The sequence below is a fragment of the Manis javanica genome, chromosome 18, assembly GCF_040802235.1.
Source record: "Manis javanica isolate MJ-LG chromosome 18, MJ_LKY, whole genome shotgun sequence".
In the NCBI taxonomy this organism is placed as follows: domain Eukaryota; kingdom Metazoa; phylum Chordata; class Mammalia; order Pholidota; family Manidae; genus Manis; species Manis javanica.
This window is the reverse complement of record NC_133173.1, coordinates 2,724,943-2,745,806: the sequence shown is the minus strand read 5'-3', so window position 1 is coordinate 2,745,806 and position 20,864 is coordinate 2,724,943. Positions and strand designations below refer to the sequence as shown.

Below are 20,864 nucleotides of genomic sequence, written 5' to 3'. Positions count from 1 at the left end.
CCAATCTCATATGAACATAATGTGAAAACCTCAAAGAAAGTAACAGCTAATCAAACCAAGCACCAATTAAAAGCATACATAACCACAACTAAATAAGATTTATCCAAGTGATTCAAAAGCAGTTCAATGTAAAGAAATACTAGTGGCAATTACCACATCAAATATGGACATTTGACCTAAGTATCAAAAGACACCCCCCTATATCCTTTGACACCATAGTTTCTCTTGGATATTTATCTGATTCAGATATATTCACATATTTGTGAAGTGGCATAAATACGTGGGTATCGAGACAGCTTTATCTGTAATAAGAAAAGACTGGACTTCTCCTCAAGGGAGAACAGGTTAAATTATGGTATATTCATGTAATGGAATGCCATATGACCAAGAATGAGGTATTCTTAGATGTACTCATATGGAAGTACTTCAAGTTAGATGGAAAAACGTTAAAAAATAAAATGAGCCATACAACTGAAATAATACAAAATCGGGTAGGACATTGTAGTATATGGCAGTATTCTTGTGTGACCCTGCAGTGCCTTGACCTCTCTCTACCTCAGTTTCCTCATTCATAAATTTATTATTATATCATAATAAAAGCTATACATAAAAAACAAAACAAAACAAAACAAAACAAAAAAAGTACACACTTCCAATTGTAAAATAAATAAGTAACTGGGGTATAATGTATGGCATAAGGAATATAGTCACAATATTGTAACAACTTGGTATGGTGATAGCTGGTACCTAGAATTATCATGTATATAAATGTTGAATCACTGTGTTGTACACCTGAAACTAATGTAATACTGTGTGCCAACTACCCTTCAATAAAAAATAATTATCTACCAAAAAAAAACAAAAAAAAAACTATACATAGAGTTAGGAGTGGGTCCAGATTCTATGGGTCTGAAGCTTACACAATTATGTGTGTGTGTTTGTTGGGGGTGGTGGTATATGGGTCTTCACTACACAAGTCTTTTAAACTTTTCTATGTTTGAAATCATTAGAAAACTTAGAAGAGTATAATGGGAAACAGTCATAACACATCGTATATTTTTTAAAAGCTGACAAATATCACAAACAGCAAAAAATCCAGAAAGTAACATACTCCTTTTTACTAAGTAGTTTCCTGAAACACTTCCGTAACTTTTCCCCTGCAGTTTTGTCTTGATATAATTGTCTCTTCACATGAACGTCATCTTGGAATATTATTTTCTAGATAAAAAACAGAAAAATTATATTTTTCCTCCAGTAGGATAAAAACAATTATTATTGGCTGCTTGGAAAGTTTCTTAAGTTTCAGAACTTGGTACTGATAATATGCACATTTTTAGGATTATTGTGAAATCTGGGAAACTCTCTCAGTCTTTCTGTACGAGTTGTGACAGAGACTTTGAGGGTTGTGTCCTACCATGTAATGTAGGAATTCCAATAAATTTAATTTTGTGTGATGCCTGTCACCAAAGGGTATGGTTATCGATAAATGTAATCAGTGAATCATCTAGAATATTCTCAAGAAGAGAGGACTTCTTTTTTGATCAGGTGCTAATAAGAACCAAGTCCTCCACTTACGATTTTACACTTCAAAGGAGTTCAAGACTTTTCCACAGACCAGCTTCTGTCGCTGTTTGTTTTTACCTTGTTTTTCTCCACTACCCACATACTTCTGGGACTGGGTCCCAGAGGATCCTATTATATTGCAGTAAGTGTTCTGGCCCTGTACCTTTGTGGCAGGATGCTGGGTAAGCTGGCACACTAGTCAGTAGGAATATTCCTGGAAGTGACTATAATGGGCATGTAGCAAAAGTGACTGATAACCGCAAACAGATATCGTATTAAAACTTACTAAATGTATCCCTGACTCAGCTTCTCCTTAGTGCCAGAGGTCATTTCAGTGACAGAGGGAATTGTGATGGAAGATTTGTCAGAAACAACAGTCTTAATCAATTGTTGGTACAATATCTTATTTTGCCAATTTTACAAAAATATAACATTGTGTAAGTACATTGTTAGGGCCCCTCCCAGGGTCTTGGAGGAGGTTTGTGTACGTGAAGGGCCATGAAGCTTAGGCTTCAGTAGTTGCATGATAAATTGGCATCTGCACAGACCTGATGTTAATATATGGAAAGCATTTAGGACAGCATGGCAACAGAGTAAGTGCTCAATAAATATTATTGTTCTCCATTACTGATACATAAATAGATACATACGGCAGACTAGGAAGGAAGTCCAGAGACAGACCCATTTATGTATGTATGTATTGATTGATTGATTTTTGTTAGATTATATTTCATTCTCTATTCTAAAATATACACCTGAAAAAATCAATTTATATATTAAAGAAGATAATAATAACAAAGAAGAAAGGGAACAATATAACAATAACAAGACATTGAAAAAATAGAATAAAGTGCAAGTTAAATGATCTGGTTTTAAGGTGGTGTTTCTAAACATAACACCAAAGCCTAAATCTGTAAAATAAAAATACCGGCAGATTTGACATAAAAATCTCAAACTTCCATCGTTTACAAATAAAGCACAATAAAAGTAAGAAGACACGCTAGGAAAAATGTTTATATGCCTTATGACAAAAAGGACAGGACAGTATCCTTAATATATAAAGGGGCCCTACAAATCAATAAAACAATACCCACTCATCCCCTTTTTAATGGACAAAGGACATGAACAGGAAATGCACAGAAATATAACCATTCTGAGGCATGATGCAGAAATGTGTGCCCACAGTTAAAAATCTATGTATCTTTTGTCCCAGAAATTCTATATAGTAATTTATCCTGAGGATATAAGAACTGGGATTAGAATTGAAAACAACAAGAAGGATATCAAAGCATATAATTTAAAAAAATGAAACAACCCAGACAGATGATTAGTTAGTAAATTATGGTATAATCAATCATATGATGCAGCAATAAATATCCAATGAAGAATGTTTACTAATATGAGAAAATGTTCCCAACAAATAATACTGAGTGAAAAAGCAGGCTAGAGAGCAAGATCTATGGCTGACCATTTTATCCTATGGGCTCAGAGTACATCATTTTGTTTTAAATGTCTTTATTATACATTTTTAAAAGACTGAGTTTATAACCACTGTTATTAATCTGGCATATTGCCAGGTGATGGGCTTGTGAGAGATCCCTTCTGCTCTATATTGCTCTTCATATCTGAGGATAGAAAGAGGTGTTTGGTGGTTTGTTTTTTTTTAAGTAAAATTGTGAGATTTGACTACATACAATTTTTGAATTAGCTAACTGGAAGGCTATAGCAAGGACACTAACATGTCTGTGCCATACAATGCAGTTTATTTCTTTGCTTTTCTCTAAAATGATGTTAGGTGTTACTTCTCACATGGCCAAATGCAATTTAGTTCAGTTAAACCTTCATTGCATACCTCCGTGTGCAGGGCACTAGAGGTGAGAGTACAAAGATGCCTAGAACATATTACCGGCCCCAGAGAGGTTAATAGGTTAGCAGGAGAGGGGAACCCACTGGGACCTGCCCAGCAAGAGTAAAACTTCTTTTTAGTTTTTAAAAAAAAATGCAGCTGCAAAGGCAATTTGCCGTACCCGAGACTAAATCCAGCTTCCTTACGGCCCTCTCTGTCCTTCGCTATTGCTTTCTGGAATTTAGCCTAGGAAAGAAATATATGTCACCATGTGTGCTAGTTTATAATTAGAACAAATGTGAGGACTTATAAGAAAAAGACCTATTGGCGAAAACATTTAGTAAAACTCTAGAAAAGGCAGTCAGGAGAAAGGACGAGGAAGAGATCTAGTTTGGAAATTAATTTAATACCAAAGGAAAAGGCGACATGTACAAACTACAAAAAGTAATTATTATGTCTTTAGGATTTTTATATTTCAGGAGTGCATGAAAATGTAGCTGCTATTGGGTTACCCTCCATTTGAAAGGATGAGTTTTGTAGGTATAAATAGAAGCTCAGGTCAAGAGGCTAAAGGCAGAAAAAGACTCACGTATCCAGAAGAGTGAGAAGCACGTGGAATGATACCCTCTGCCTAAAGCGCTGCAATCAGGCCTGTGACCCGCGCTTGAGCCCCAAGGGGGGCGGGGTGAGAGTCAGAGAGCCCAAGATGGCCCTTCTCATAAATCTTAAACTGGACTTTTTAACCAAACCTTGGCCAAACTTCACTCTGAGGACACTGACACACAGCAGCCTGATTCCTAAGACCTCAGAGCCCCTAGGGGAGTTTTCTCCTCACCCGTGTCCAACTGAGCATCAACACTTTTCGAAAGGGTGATTGGCCTAAGCCCTAAAAACCAGTATCTCCTCCCTCTTTGGGGGCAAGAGTTTCTGAGAAGCCTTTCTTAGAGGCACGGCCCCAGGAATTATAAAACAAACAGGGAGAGGGTCACCCCTGGTCTGAGGGAGAGGGGGACATGTCTACCCATCTCAAACTGATTCTTGGCACCTTGTCACTAAGGTGTCTAACCCATGGGTGAGGACAGGGGGCGCTGTCTGTGCCCTTTTTGTGTTTGGACCCATCCTGTCTCGGGGGTTTCCTTGGGCAATAACATTTCTTCTGCTCCAGCTTTCTGGGAGGTGGATAGGGGGTCTCTGAAGTTTGTCATTTCAGTAGCCCTGGTTTCTTAACCCAAACATCTGTCACATTGGCTGGCCCTGGGGCCCTAGGCATCTTTACTGTCTCCCCACTATTTTTCTTACAAACTCCAGATCCTACAAAATTCTCAGACTCCCTGAATCCACCATCTTATGTCAGAATTTTACCTCTTTCTCTAACCCTGTAAGCAGTGCATTATCTTGGGTTGGTTAGACTGAACTGTTAAGATCTTCAGTTGATCAGAGTAAGTTTTCCAAGATCTTGCAGACCTGAGGCTGTCTTGGTGTTACCTTGTTCGGTAGACCCCAGCTCTGCCTAGAAAACAGCCCTGCGGGAGGCCCCTCTCCCAGGCCTCACCCCCACCTGCTGGCCACGGGCACCGCTGGCATTGCCTCTCAGCTTGCCTGGGCGCTCGGGAGAGGCAGACGCACTGACTCCGACTCTTTAAAGCAACCTCTGCTGGGAAAACTTGCAAGATGTTTGTAATTTCAAAATGCCATGGTGTCAGCCTGTGACTTGAATTTGTGTTTTACTTTTTATTGTGGAAGATCTGAAATTAAAAATAGGAGGATTCTTGACTTAACTTTAACATGGACTCTATGTATAGGCTCACTTTGTCCTTCTGAAATTCCACTGGATCTTTAGTCACTGGCCGCTGAGAGCTGTGAGTATCTCCTCTGGGGTTCCGGAAGGCCAGGGGCAGATGCTGAGTCCTGTTGGTCAGGGGCTCTTGTTTTTTTCCCCAGTGTGACAAATGGCTGTGGAAAAATCTGGGTTTGAATGCTCGCTTGATTGTTTACTGGTATGACCTTATTATTCTTCATTTTTCAAACATAGAAAGTAATGCCCACTTCCTTAGATCATCGTGTAGGATAAATTAGTCAATACTTTATCTAATCAAATCCAGGACACCACTTGGACTACTTTTTGCTTACTTGAGAATTGGTGACAATATTTTTCCACAATGAACAAATGCATTTTATTTCCCTCTCAAATAATGTTCCCTTGTAATCTGCCTGCTCTGAGACAGGAGGCTTATCTTCCCAGAATAGGAAAGAGTGAATATTTGGCCTTATCAAGGTGACTGTTAAAATTAGGTGGCCGTAGAGAAGATCCAGTGTTCACTCCTGAGCCCGTTTTAGCCCCCAGGAATGCAGAATTGAGAGCCAGCAGCCCTACCATGGATCTTCTGGGGGGGTGGGGGAGGTGGGGCCAGATGCGCAACATGGCAACGACTCAGAGGAGCCCCCAGGTCAGGGAGAGCCACAGGGAGGTCCAGGCAGCTGGAGGGCAGCCCTCACTCAGGCTGGGCTGCAGGTCGGAGCGGCTGCAGGGGTCAGCTGTGGGCATCAGAAGCCAGGGCCAAGGCCATTTGCACCTCAGTGGTCACCGGCCCACACACACTGCAGGGCCAGCATGAGGTCGCAGGATCTTTAGAGCCAGTCTCTGTACCCAAATGCTACCGCAGAGACAAATAAACCAGAGCAGGAGAGTGGCATCTGACAGAGTCATTTTGCCTCTGAGCCTGACTTAAATAGATTGGTCACATTCCTGGCTTGGACGAATTCACCTGGAATAGACTAAAATACATCTGTTTCCATGTCGCCTGGTAAGACTAGATCACTTGAAGATAAATAAAGGAGCTACATTTCTTGGCACTTAGTGTGAATATAGTGTGACCAAATTTGCAGCCCTCTTTCTCTCTTTTGCTTATTTTTCCTTGAATTTGTCAACTTATAAACTTCTGCTGCTGCTGAAAGTAGTTCATTTCAGGAATTTTTCTAGATATTAGAATAGAATTTGAGCCCTGACACTGGAACTTGTCCACAATCATCCCCTTACTTATTAATAAAAAATTTTCATAATTTCTCTTCCTTTCTAAATCTGTTCATCACCCACCCTTCATCTACACACCCAGACAATAACCCATGCTGGGGACTGAGACAGAAGGTGAGCGGCAGTTTCAAACACGGAAGGTGAGCAGATAATGAACACTGCTGCAGTCACCTTCCCACAGAGCCACGTGGGCTCGCTCTCAGTTTTGGTGTCCAGGCATTTAATTGTCAGGCAGGGTTTAAAGCCCTGGGCTTCCAAGTCCTCAGACACAGTGACAGCCGTCTTTGAGAGCTTCCTTACCTTGCAGAAGGTCCAGATGCACATCTGCTGCCCCAGACCTGGAATCAGTCATTTCTCTAAGGGGCCTCATTCCCTTTAGTGAGAAATATATTTAGAAACCAGAATCTGGCCTCTAATGAGGCTCATTTCTTCTGGGTTGGTTATTTCTAGTTTCTTTCTGTGGACAGAGAAGAGACAAAGACTATTTGGGGAGAAGCAGATTTTGGAGGGTGAAGGAGAAAGGATTTTTTTTTTCTCAGTCATTTCTCTATTATCAACCATTTAAATCGTAGTTTTGATAATAATAAAGCTGTTATACATATTTTTATTTATAGTTTTTCTCCACCTTTGAATTCATTTGCTTAGGATAATTTATTACTGCAGATTTATTAGGACAGAGGGCAGGAACACTCAGGTGCCATCTTAATTACTGCCTCAGAGGTTACATACAGAACCAGCTACATAATTCACAGACTGCAAAAATGGAAAATGAAAACTCACAGGTCCTGGTTCAAAAAGCAGTAAATAATCCTGTTAAGGTGCTAAAATGAAAAGCCTTTTCCTTTTTCCCGTCTCTCCCTCCCTCCACGTGTCCTGGTGGTTTTTATTTGCTATTTAATGCCAGGTTCCCAGAGGCACTGGCAGGCTGAATTAGGCCCACGGGCCCCCCAGGACTCAGTCCCTGGCAGCATGCGGGGGGCACACCAGCTGGTGGCCGGGCGCTGGGCCAGGGATGTCCCCCTCCCCCAGGCCAGCTGCCCCCAGGCCACGGGGATGGCGAACCCCTAGGGTGTTGCAATCTTCGTGCCCGGAAGTAACATGTATCTGAATCCAGGGATGGGCGAAGTGCCTGCTAAACACGCCCTGGCTCGTCCACCGCGGACGGGTCACCTGCAGCCAGTTCTTCCCCTGGGTCGCCACTGGGTGTATGAGCTCAGCTCTGACCCCGTGCCTAAGCCAGGGCCCCCGGCCGGGAGGGGGTGACGGTGGCAGCCGGGCAGGGCAGGAAGGCGAGGCCAGGTGAGGCCCAGGGAACCAGCGGGTGGGGATGGGAGCTTGAGCTGGTTTCTGGGAGGCAGGGGGCAGCAGGAGCGGGACAGTACTTGAGCCAAGGCTCCAAGCATCCCCATTGCCCCACTGGAGCCCCCTTACAAAAGCCCCAAAGGTGGGGCTCCCTGGCCCCAAGCCAGTTGTGGCTCCCTATGTGGTATATTCAGCAGCAGGTTTAAAATATGACTGGGCACTAGGGTCCTTGGAGATGTTCTCTGGGGATGTTTTCTGTGAAGTCAAAATTATTTCATGATAACACAAAGACATTATTTGCCCTTTTCACTCTCATTCTCTCAAGAGTGCAGGCTGGGGTTCCCAGAGGCCGCCCGGCGGTGTGACACTGCGACAGGCTGTGTGCCGAGGCGGAGAATCTCGCTTCCTCCACTAAGCCGGACATTAAAGAGATCTTCAAAGACATAAAACAATACCAGTCTTCTCCTTAATATCTGTTGTGGAAAAATATAGTAGTTTTTCATAAAAATGTGTTAACTGTTTACTTATTTATTTCTATATATCCATTTTTGTTATTCTAAAATGAATGCATGAAGGTATTTTAATTTCTACACCACTATTGACAGGTATAACTCATGTAAGCAAAAGTTCTTTGGGGCCCTCAATACCCTTTTCTAATGAATGCAACTTTTAAATTGAGGTAAAATTCATATAACTTAAAACTAACATTTTAAAGTGCAGTTTGGTGGCATTTAGAACAATCACTGTGCTGTGCAGCCACTACCTCCATTTACTTCTAAGACGATATCATCATCCCGAATGGAAACACTGTACCCAGAAGAGTCACCCCCATTCCTCTCTCTCTGCCCCCGGTAACTGGCAGTCTGCTTTCTGTCTCTATGGATCTATTTGGGTGTTTCATGTAAATGGAATTACCCAATCTGCGGCCTCTCTCTCATCAAGCATAATGTTTCTGAGGGTCATCCATGCTGCGGCAGGTAACGGCGCTTCATTCATTCTTACGGTCAAACAACCTTCCATTGTGTGATATACCAGATTTTGTTTATCCACTCATTAGTTGATGGATATTGGGTTGTTCCCACCTATTAGCTCCTTTTCTGATCAGCGTTTTCAGTTGAATAAAACCCAGGAGTGGAATTGCTGGGCAATATGATATTTCTGTGTTTAATTTTTCAAAGACCTTATCATCTGTCTTCCTCAGTACCTGAATCATTTTGCATTCCCGCCAGCAAGGGTGGGAGAGTTTTAATTTCTCTGCATCCTCAACACTTGCTGCTTTCAATTTCTTTTTACTGTAGCCATGATTTACAAATACTTCCTCACATTTTGGAGGTTGTCTTCTTACTTTCTTCAAAGTATCTTTTGATGCACAAAATGTTTTAATTTTGATTAAGTCAACTTGTCTAGTTTTTCCTCTGTTGATTGTGTTTTTGGTGTCATTTCTAAGAAATCTCTTGCCAAATCCAGAGTCATGAAGATTTACCCCTATGTTTTCTTCTAAGAGTTTTATAGTTTTAACTCTTACGTCTAGGTCTATAATCCATTTTGAGCTAACTTTTGTATATGGAATGAGGTACGGGTCTAACTTAATTCTTTTGCATGTGGAAATACAGTTGTTCCCAGCACCATTTTTGGACTCTCAATTCCATTCCAACAGTTTATGTATCTGTCCTTATGTTAGTACCACACTAGCTCGATTACTGTAGCTTTGTAGTAAGTTTTTAAATTGGGAAATGTGAGTCCTCCAACTTTGTTTTTTGTTTTCAACATTTTTTGGCTATTCAGGGCCCCGGGAGACTCCTTATCAATTTTACAATCAGCTTATAATTTCTGCAAAAAAGGTCCTTAGGATTTTTGCATTGATTCTGTAGATTGCAGTGGGAAGTATTACCATCTGAATGGCAATTTTGTCATAAGACTGAAGTCTTTTTTTATATATTATGTATTTATATATTTTATAATATATAATATTATATATTATGGATATAATCTTTTAATCTAAGAACCCAGACTGTCTTTCCTTTTATTTAGATCCTTATTTTCTTCAGCAGCATTTTGGAGTTTTAAGTGAACAACCTTTGCACCAACTTGGCTAAATTTATTCCTAAGTATTGTATTCTTTTTAGTCAGTCATAAATGGAATTCTTTTACATTTTAATTTCAGATTGTTCATTGCTAGTATATAGAAATACAACTGACTTTGGTATGTTGATTTTATCTCCTCCAGCTTTGCTGAATTCATTAATTGGCTCTAATGGTTTTTTGTGTGTTCTTTGGGAGATAGATAGGTAGACAGATAAATAGATAGGTAGATAGACATAGGATCATATTATCTGTTAAGGAAGAATTTTACTTCCTCCTTTCCAGTCTGGATGCCTTTATTTCTTTTTCTTGCCTAAGTGCTCTCACTAGGGCTTTCTGTACAGAGTTGTTGACTAACAGTGGCGAAAGTAGGCATCCTTGTCTTATTCCTGGTCCTGGGGGATGTTTTTTTAATCTTTTATTATTGAGCATGTTAGCTGTGGTGTGTTGGGTGTTTTTATCATGAAAGGCTTGATAATTTTTAAGAATGTGAAGGGGTCCTCCTGGTATCAACTATTAGTTAAGAGCAAGGGCTTAGAAATCAGTCCACCTGGTGTGAATCATAGGTTGGTTAATTACACGCTTCATGACCTTGGACAATTTACTTAACTTTTTGTGCCCCGCGCTCCTTATTTGGGAAATGGGGACGATCACACCTCAGAGGGTTAAATGAAGATTGGGGAACACACATCAGGGCAGTGCCTAGTGTGGAGTAAATGCTCCACACGGTAGCAATTTTTCCAAGCACTGCACCAACTTAAATATTCACTGGCAAGCAATTCCAGTATTACCATTCTCCCAAAGCGCGCCCCGCGTAGACCTGGCGATTTGCTTCTTCTGCTCATTTAAGAGATGTCGCCTCATTTTTCTAATGCCCATTTCTGTAATTACTGTGGAGGCTACATAGTTTTCAATTATTTGCCACAGTTGTGATTTTTCTCTTTTTAACCTATTTGCACTTTTATTATTAGCTGTCTCACATACTATTTTGATGCACTCAGTTGAGTATAAGATAAATAACTAAAATTTGTCCAGTTTACACCACATTATCAAGGCTGTTGTCCTGTTCATTAAAATAACATGAGGGCTCCAAGGACATTCTGGAATTATCTGTCCCACATGTTCTGAATCTTTGACATAAGCCATGGAGACTGAGCACAGTTGCTGGTACTCAGTACAGTGATATAAATACGAGCCTCCATGAAAAAGCGTGCCATGGCCAGAAATGAAATTCAAAGCAGCAGGCTGGGTTTCAGAGGCCACGTCACTCAGATATGCTGCCTCCCCGGTTACAGGCAAGTAAATATAGACCAGGCTGATTATGTGCACACACTTCATTTAACTTTGCCCATCTCCACTCATTTTCAGTTATAAGGAGGTCTGCTTATTCTTTTCCCATCCACCTCAGAAATTTTCCTTCATTTCAAGGCTATGTTCCCCCTCGGCTCTTGAGCTCGTTCCCTTACCGTCTTGCTGTCTGATCACCCTCTTTTCTTTCTGGTGACTTGAACCCTCCATTTCTACTGCACCTTCTCCTAGTAACATAGACAACTATTTCTCCTAACAGAAAAAGTGTCCTTCCTCATCCTGTGTCAGTCTCTAGGTCCCCCCTTTCTCCTCCCTCCCTATCGCAGGTCATCCATCTGCTTCCTCACGTCCTGACGCGCCCCTGACCGTTGCTGGCTCTGGCCACCTTTCCACAGAGCGCCTCTGAGGCCGCTGGTGGGGATCTCCTAGCTGCCAAACCCGATGAGACGTTTTCTGTCACTGTGTTTGACTGTGAGGGGCCTGTCAGTTGACCACTTGCTCTTTGACATCCTCCTGGCCTGGGTTTTGGGACACAGTTCTGTATTTCTGGCGCCTCTCTGGCCTGTTCTCTTCAGTCTCCTGAGTGGCCAGCTCCCACGCCTCCCGCCTCAGGCACTGGTGTCACTCAGGGCCCCATGCTGGGCCCCTTTCTCCTTCTTTGCCCCTCCAAACACACTTTCCCCTTGATCTCATCTAGTCCCACGATCTCCTCTAACGCTGCGGATTCCCGGATGTCTGTCTTCATCCCTGCCCGGTCTTCTTCGGGAGATCCTTGTTCAGGACAGCAGAATGTCTGCCGGCAGCCTCCTGGTGGAGTCCCGCAAGCACATCAGACTGAGCTGACCGCCTCTCCCTCGCCAGGGCCTCCTCCAACTCCCCAGGAGGTCAACTGCTGCCACCTTGAAAGACTCCAGCTGAAATCCTGGCAGTCAAGTGGAAAGAATGTCTGGCCTCTGACTTCAGCCTTTGGTTCAGCAGGTCAGTTATTTCAGAAGGCAGCAGAATTCTGTTCTGTCTACCCTTGAGTTATGCTCAGAGATGAGGGAAGTCATGCCATTACCTTCCTTTCTCTGCCAACCAGTCAGCCCCAGGCCCTGGTTAGAAAACCCGTGAGTCCTGGTTTCTGTCCTGGCTGCTCATTATTAGCCAGGTGAGCGTGGGCAAGGTCTGTACTTTGCTAAGAGGCCATTTCTTCATTTGTTAAATGAGGATAACAACATTGTGGTCTACCTGCCTAAGATTACACAAAAGGTTGGATTGTTTGATCAGACTCACAGAAATTACCCACAAGATCTCACCCAGAATTGGCCTTTACCAGTAATTCAAAGGATGCACATGATTTTGAGACTTGGGCAAAGCACAAAGAGGTCTGGGACCACGAATGCAGCTCCAGATCCTTCCTCAGCAATGTGAGGATGTGCCCTGGACCACGATGAACACACGAGCTATCTAAATGCTGCACAGGGGCGCTGCTGACACAAAGGGGCCAGGAAACATTTTCATTTGTACTCCAGCAATTACATAGCTGATGCTAATGTTCTTCCACAGGCTGGGACCCAGTAAATGCATACATTCCAGGCATGTGTTCCATAAGGAACCTAAATAGACCAGTTATATCCTCATAAATACCTTGCATAGACAAGGCCTTTTTGCAGTCTTTTCACTTGTCAATGCCACCAGGACATATTTAGAAGCAAGGTGACCTGGGTCATTCATTTTTACCTTTTTGTCCCCCTCCTCCAGAGTTTTGAAGGAAGGAAATGAAATATGACTTACAACCACACCTAACTGTTTACCTCCTTCTTCCTAGTTTGTAAGACCCCATTTCATTTGGGCAGCACACCCACAAGGAATGAGGACCATCTCGAGGCCCCAGAGAAAAGCCTCCGTAAGCTCCAGTACCTCTCAGTCCCCTTAGCTCCCTGTCCCTTTCCTGCTCCCTGGCCAGCGGCCATTCATAAATTCTTCTCTGGTCCATGCCTCTCTCATCCAATCAATCACCATGCTCTCTGCCAGGTCCACACCTGTTCCGTGTGTCCTTCTGGCCCTCACTGTAGCTGCCCTGGGTCTAGACCCCTTCTTGTGTTGCTGAGATTTACTGCTCTTCTTGTCCCTGGGCCTCCTGTTTCACTCAAACCCACACCTTCATCTCTGCACACCAACTGGATGAAGCCTCTGTAAGGACCAAGCTGAAAGTATGACTCTCCAGCTTGAAATTTTCCCCAGCTTCTCTACCCCAGAGGGTGGCTGGTAGTTCCTACATCCATGCTATGGTATTTTAGCCTCCCTATATTCCAGGTTAACTTCTTTCTGGAATGCTCTCTCTGCCCTGGTCCTATTCTCTATTCCTTCCCAATTAGACATGTGTTGGACCTCCTTGTCTCTCCTCCATGCTCTTACATTTTCTCCCTCTTTATTTTTCTTGCTCTACATTCTGTGAGGTTTCTTGATTCTAAATTAACCACTTGACTTGGTCTTGAGTTGTGTCCAAATTATTATTCTGCCCATTAATTAAGTTTTTCCTATTGCAAGCCACTTTTAATTTCCAATAATGTTTTCATGTTCTTTGTTCCTTTCTCATAGCCCCTTCTTTCCATTTCTCAATGGAAGCATCTCAAATTTCTCTGAGGATATTAATTGCAATTTTTATAAAGTTCTCTCTTCTTTCCTAAATTGTCTGTTTCCTCCAAGGTCAGTTTTTCTCTTGGTACAACTCAGGCCTTCTGTTTCATGCCGTTGGTTTCCCTAGTAAATGTTGGTTTTCTGCTCACAGTCATAAAGGAAGAACTATGGCAATTAGTACGGATGGCTTTGCATGAACGTGTCTGCAGACTTGTTAGGACCTGTCAGGCTGCTCCCTGGGCTGAGAGTTGTCTGAGGGGTCTACGTGGAGTTTCAGAGGATAGAAGCCGTTTCAGGGTAGTAGGGCAAGGAGCACATAGTCGAGTTAGAGACCTTCACAGATGTCCAAGCAGGTTTTATTCTGAGGGGTAGAGATCTTTAGCATTTCAGGCTAGGTTCTGTTTCTTTCTCAGGCCCTACAACCACCCTTGAACATTCTCCAGGCAGATTGTCTACTTTCTTTAGAAAACAGGGTTTTGTTTAACTCCGAGCATAAATGCCATTGCTTCCAGCTGTCACACATTCATGCCAGGAGAGGCCAAAAGCTGACTCTGAGCTGCCCTCGGTGCTGTTCCTGAGTGCTTGACCAAAGCCTCCTTCTGTTCTGCATTTATTTACTCTGAACTTGGGCCTGCTCCTTGTCTCCCTTGGGAAGAATACTGGTGCCTCAGGTTTAAATTTCCTCTGTTCTTTCTCCATGACTGCTCTTTATTTTTCAGTCACTCACTGCTGTATAACAAACCACTGCCAACTTCAGTGGCTTAAAACACCAGAATGTGTCATTTTCATGATTCTGTGGGTTGACTAGAGAATTGCTGCTATGCTTTATGTGGTGTTGATGGTTGGGATGGTGGGGAGGTCCAAACTCGTGCTCCATGTTGGTGCTGGCTACTGGCTGCGATCTCCATGCAGGCGGCCAGCCAGGGGCCTTGGTGCTTTTCCATGTGAGCCTCTCCGCATAGCTGCTTGGGCCTCCGTGCAACATGGTGGCTGCATTCCAAGAAAGAGCATCATGAAAGGACAAGCTCTAATACCCAAGACCTTATAAGCGTCTGTTGAAATTACTGTTTCTAATGTCCCATTGGCCAAAGCAAGTCGGCCGCATGCCAAGTGCAGCGACAGTGTGGCAGGGGCGATGAAGGGGCATGCACACTGGGAAGCGTGGTTCTGGGGACCAGCAGAGCAGCGGCTGCCACAGTCCCCTCTGTGTCCTCTGCGTCTCTGCCCTGCCAGGAGGACCATTGCTGTTTCAAGCACTGTGTTGTTTCTTCTTTTAAAAAAAAATGTACTGACCAGTTAATGATGTTAATTATTCTTATGTTAACTATTACTATGTCAACTCTCGAATCAGAGGTTGAGAAGACACGGAGAGAGGGGAAGTGAATGTCAGGGAAGCCCCTCGAGCTCCCGTCCAATCAGTCCCGTCCAACCCGATCCCAGGAGGCCTTTCGTTCTGCCCCGGGTCAGCCTGCAGCCACGGCAGCCTCGGAGTCGGGCTGAGTCCCTGTCCCCCTGGGCAACCTCTTCACACATGTGTCCAGTTAGCCACCGTTGGTTTGCCTGTCAAACCATAACGTTCTATCCTTCCTTATCAACATGGAATATTTTTCTCTTGTCAGGCACTGTAACTTCACCCACTGCCTCATTTGTATTAAAACATTACTATATGAAATGATAGTAATAAAGCACCGCTTGAAGGGTAGTCACGCATGCCCCTTGGTCAGAGCTGGCAGACCGATGCAAGCAGGCGGGCGAGAGGGGCCCTGTCGGTGTGCCCCCCTGGGAAGGCCGACGAGGCGTGGGAGACCGCTCAGTGATCAGGGGGTGTCTGCCCCGGGCGCAGCCTGGACGTGCCGTGTGCCTCCCAGGAAGGGAGATTCTCTACCCCTGCCCCCTGGTATTGTAAAATGTACCACTGAACCAAGCCAAGCTTTCAGAGTCGCTCACTGTGTGCTCTTTGGCCCCCGAGTGTCCTGGCGGCTCCTGGTGGTGTGCCAGGCACCGGCACCGAGGACGTACGGAGAGACGACTGCTCAGAATCTGAGTCCATGTTAGCCGTGGGAATGCGGCCGAGGACGTGCTATGGGACAGTGTTCCCTTTAAGAAGAGCCATGGGGCAGCTCTGAGCAACCGGATCTGTTTTCACCTTACCGATGCTGCAAATGTTAGGATGTGTTTCCCGCCTTGCTTTGGTTGCTAGGAAACCCAGGACAGCGGCCCAGGACAGCCGGCAAAGCTAATGCAGCAGCGGCACAAGACCTCTGACAGACCCTTTTGCCCGCTGACTTCTCCTTTCCATCCAACTTCCTCACCCCTTTCCCACAGCCTTCCTGTCTCCACGCCCCTCCCTCCTTCCCCCATTTTCCTTAAACCCCACCTCCCCTTCTTCCTCTTCGGTTAACATTTCCTGAGCCCCTGCTCTATGCCTGGCACTGTTGCACGCTGGACAGCCAGCCCACAGCCCCCGGAACTCCCCGTTGGCAGCTGGAGCCTGGTGCTTGACGTGACTCGGCGTCCCCTTTAGTGATTGTTTAGAGTGACCCGGTGTTCAGAGGTAACAGTGTTTGGGGTAGCTTAGTATTTCTCCGAGTGGCCTGGTCACTCTCTGGTCCCTTCCCTGCACAGGACCCGAACGGCCTGCCCCCTCCTAAGGCCCACCACGCTTGCCGAGGTCACTCCCGGGTCATCGGTCCTATCCCTGCACAGCCACAGAGCAGCCTGAGTGCCCTTTACACGTTCATCCAGAGCGCACATCCTTTCCTCGGGACTCGACCCTAACTTTTGTCAGCAGGAGAAAAAAGAGGGAAACAGAGGCATGTTAAGAGCCGGAGCCTTGGGGCAGGGGCTCCGCAGCGCCCCACTCCGCCCTCCAGAGCAGCGCCGTCTGGGCTCCCATGTGACCGAGTCCTGACGCTCTGCTTTCACTTCCTGTCCAGGCAGAAACAGGCCTGATTCGGGCCCTGCGTGGTCAATGACTTTGAATCAACACAGCCAAGAGCTGTCTTTCTCCTCAGGGAACAGGCTGTGTGCAGCCCTCCCTGCGCCTATTTTTGCTTCCAGGAAGCTTGGCGTCAATCACGGCTACAACACTAGCCCTCGTGGCTTGCGAGATTGATGTTCCTAAAAACACCGAAAAGCAAAAATGAATCACCAAGCGACCACTTCACTGTCTGAAGGCCTTCTGTTTTAAGTCATCTCCAGCCCTCTTTCAAGAGAATGGGAACTTAATAATTCCTGACCTGCATGGAGGAGGACTCCAGACCCCAGCCTCCTGAGCAACGGGGCCACCAGCCAAATCTGCAGTATGTCCACCTGTGTTTTGAAGGCTCCCAGCATGGTGCTTCATGGCTGGTCAGCTGTGGCATCCTGGGGACAGAGACGTACAGTCAGGAAATCTGAATTCGATTTCACCCTCTCTTAGCCCTTTGACCTTGGGAAAACCGTCTCACCTCTTTGAGCTCTGGTTTCTTCATCCATAATGACTCTATAGTCTTGGAAGAGGTGCTGTGAAGATTAAAGGAAATCGTATCCATGGAATTATTTTATAATCTACAGAGTCCTGTACTGTTGCCGAATGAGACGGTATTCACTGGGTTTGTGCCCCTCCCAGAAACTTGGGGAGGGTTCTTCCCAAATGGTCTCAGTTGCAAGCATTCTGACCACTTGCATTTTCAGCATTAAGAGAAATTGTTGCAACAGAACCATATTATCTCCAACATGTGTATCATAATACCCCAAAACTCCTCTCTGAGGATATTTGAGTAAGTTTATTAGTGATTTAATTACCACGCTCATTCTTACAGGAACAGAGAGCACAGCTGAAGCCAGGTCAGTATGACAGGAGAGGTGAGTCTAGAGCTATGAAGTCCAGTACAGGTGCCCCTGGCCACACGGTGGCTATTGAGCACTTGAAATGTGACTTGTCTGAAATGACATATGCTGTAAGTGGACACTACATACAAAATTTCAAAGATTAAGTATGAAAAAGAGAATGCAACTTATCTCATTAATATCTTTGACATTGGTGACTTGAAAATATAACCTTTTAGACATATTGGGTTAAATAAAATCTATTCTTAAAGTTAACTTTGCCTGTGTCTTTCTACTTTTCTAATGTGGCTTCTAGAAAATTTAAAACTACACATGGCTCACATTTCTGGCTTGCATTATATTTCCATCAGACAATGATGATCTAGAGCATTCAAGAACAAGTATTTATTTTCTTTTTTTAACTATGTGATTCCATTTACCTATTTTTTTTATTGAAATGTAGTTTACATATAATATTACATTGGTTTCAGAGGAACACCTTGGTGATTCACCAGTTACATATATTAATAAATGCTCACCATTGTAAGTGTAGTTACCACCTGTCACCATACAAAGGTATCATAATAGTATGACCCATATTCTCTATGCTGTACTTCCATCCCTGTGACTAAATTATTTTATAACTTGAAGTTTGTACCTCTTCATCCCTCTTTATTTAATCATAGGGGTATAGCTTTTGCAGTTAGTGATTTCATTTTCTTCAGGTAGGTTCCCAAAAGTGGAGTTACTGGGTTGTATGGTATTTCTATTTTTAGTTTTTTAAGAACCCTCCACACTGCCTTCCAGCGGCCGCACCGGTTTGCAGCCCCACCAGTCCGCAGAGCCCGAGGGCTCCCTTCTCTCCGCGTCCTCGCCGGCAGCGTCCTCGCCGGCACTGAATTCTCGTCTAGCTGATACTAGTCATTCCGACTGCTGTGAGGTGGTATCACACTGTGGTTTTGATTTGCATTTCCCTGATGATTAGCGATGTGAAGCATCTTTTCATGTGCCTGTCGGCCATCTGTATGTCTTCTTTGGAAAAATATCTGTTCAGCTCCTCTGCCCATTTTTTAAATTGGGTTATTTGGTATTTTGGTGTTGAGTTGTATGAGTTCTTTATATATTTTGGATATTAACCCCTTGTCAGATATATCATTTGCAAATATATTCCCCCACACAGCAGTGAGCAAATGTTCCTTGAGCATCTCCTCTGTATCAGGTGCTAATCTGGATGGTGAGAATAGAACGGGAAACAAGGAGCTTGCACTACAATGGAGAGAGACACCCAGAACAGGGAGCCGAGGGGTTAAGCAAGGTAATTTTGGATAGTATAAGTAGAGTGTTATAAAGAAAGTAGAGCAGGGTGCTTGCTTGCAAGGGTGGGGGAGGTGAGGGAGGGTGGCCAGGTAAGGTCCTCTAGGGCAGGTGAGGTCAGTGTCAGAGACATGAGGGAGGGGGACTTGGTGCAGACCTGAACCAAGCCAGTGGTGGTGCAGATGGGGAGGAGCAAACAGACCAGGGAGACATTTGGAAAGCAACTTCGGTAGGACTGTTTCATTGGTAAGCAAAGGAATTTGGGATCGGCCAGAAGTGATGAGGACTCCCAGACTCCGGCTTGGAGGGCTGTGTGAATGGTGGTGCCACCAGATGCGATAAAGCTGGAGTGGTCTGGAGGCAGATGACGAATTCCATTTAGGCCAGTGTGAGGTCCTGCGGGCTGCCCATTCCACAGCGCTGAGGAGAGCAGTCAAAGCTGGGAATGATTAATTTAGGATCTATCAGCACAGCCATGGTCATTAAACCCTGCATGGATGAGAAAGGAAGGAAGATGGCAAGCAGAGAGGCCGCTCGGGTCCAGGGAGCACACTTCCAGCCGGGAACTGACTGAGCATGTGTCTAGGTTGAGGGCAGGGACCCAGGCGCTCGAGGGGTTCACGATACAAGAGAGAAGGCAGGACGGACGCAGCAAAGTCCCGTGGTGATGGAGGGGTTGGGCTGGCCTTGGGCCCGGGCTGGTGGAGAGAAGGGGTCTCAGGGGAGGTAGGCGCTGTTGGAGGAAGGAGTTTAAGGAGGTGGTGAAGGTTAGGAGTGGCCGTGGGAGAGGCGGATGTCTAGGTCACCGGTAAGGACCTCTCTCGGGAAAGCTCTGGATATGTCACAGTCCGTGCCAAGGTTAGTCATTATGTCCTCAGAGCTGGGGACGCCCTGAGCAGCTCCAGGACAGGGTTCGGAGATCTGGCTTTAGAGGAGCTGAGGGGCCCAAGCAGGTCCCAGCCTCTTTGTAGCTCAGGTCATGCCGCTGCCTCCACGCTGTCAGGGCACTAGGGATGTGTCCTGCCCGCCTTGGTTGCTTGAGCTGTGCTCTGTCGGAAGCGCCCCCTTCCCTGTCCCAGCCAACGCACCGGCCAGGCCCCTTCTCAGGGGCCCTCCCAGACCCCCGCACATCATGCCAGGCAGCCAGGGCACCCTGGCAGACACCCTCTACAACCAGGGGCGTCCATCTGTAGTCGGAGGAGGGACCCTTTTCTCCAGTCATGTACCGGGTCAGGCCTAGGGCGCTGGGTGGCGGTAACATGACCTCCTCAGAAACGAAAGGCACCCAAGTCTCCCAAGTCATGGCATTGCTCCAGTATCAGTTTCCCTCCCAAACGTGGGAACTGTAGGAGATGGCAGAGCCCTGAACAGTGCGGAGTCACCCTTCGTGCACATTAACTCAGCTAGCCCCACAGGCACTTCGGGGTGGACCATCCTCGTGTGACAGAGAAGGGACAGGGCACAGGGGAGTTAAGGAACTTGGATAAGGTCAGTAGCAGCGGGTGAACGGCCAGGGCTTGAAACCGGATTCGGTCTGGGAGCGGGCGCTGAGCTGCTGCGGCTGCCGGCCGCCCCCGCAGGGCGGTCCCAAGCCTGCGGGATCCCTGGCCTTCCCGTCCCTGGGCCCAGGGCTCCCCGCTCGGCCGTGTCGCCGGCCCTCCCCGCTCCGCCCTCCGCGGGCCCGCAGCTCGGCTAGGGGCTGTTCTGGGCGTCGCCGAGCTCAGGGCGGGGCCCAGGGCCGAGGCCCCGCACCCGCCGCCCTGGCTCCGCCTCCCCGCAGAGCGCGCCCGCGGGGCACCGGGCCCCCAGCAGGACACTCGTCGGCGCGCCGGGCGCCTCTCAGCGGGAGGACGGTGCGGGCGCCTCTGGGACGGTCCCGCGCCTCTGCGCCCCTCGGCTGCGGGTGGGGTGCTGCAGGAGGCTCTGGGGGGCGGTGGGGCTCTGAGGGGGGCGCGGGGGTTAGGGGGGTCGCTTCAGGAGGCGCGG

At 45.8% G+C, this 20,864-nt stretch overlaps 1 long non-coding RNA gene across 4 annotated transcripts in view; it reads right to left on the bottom strand.

Annotated features, from left to right (window-relative positions):
* Positions 1-951: 951 nt before the first annotated feature.
* Positions 952-20,864, bottom strand: part of LOC108388171 (uncharacterized) — a 24,788-nt gene continuing 4,875 nt past the window's right edge. For 3 of the 4 annotated variants that reach the window (XR_012127200.1, XR_012127199.1, XR_012127197.1), the window contains 4 exons: positions 17,204-17,258; positions 16,994-17,120; positions 6,741-6,897; positions 2,959-5,362 (listed from right to left, as the gene is read on the bottom strand). This is a non-coding gene — a long non-coding RNA (uncharacterized lncRNA). Of the gene's footprint in view, positions 1,219-2,958; positions 5,363-6,740; positions 6,898-16,993; positions 17,121-17,203; positions 17,259-20,864 lie in introns of those variants that run through there. The other variant, XR_012127198.1, reaches the window with a different exon arrangement.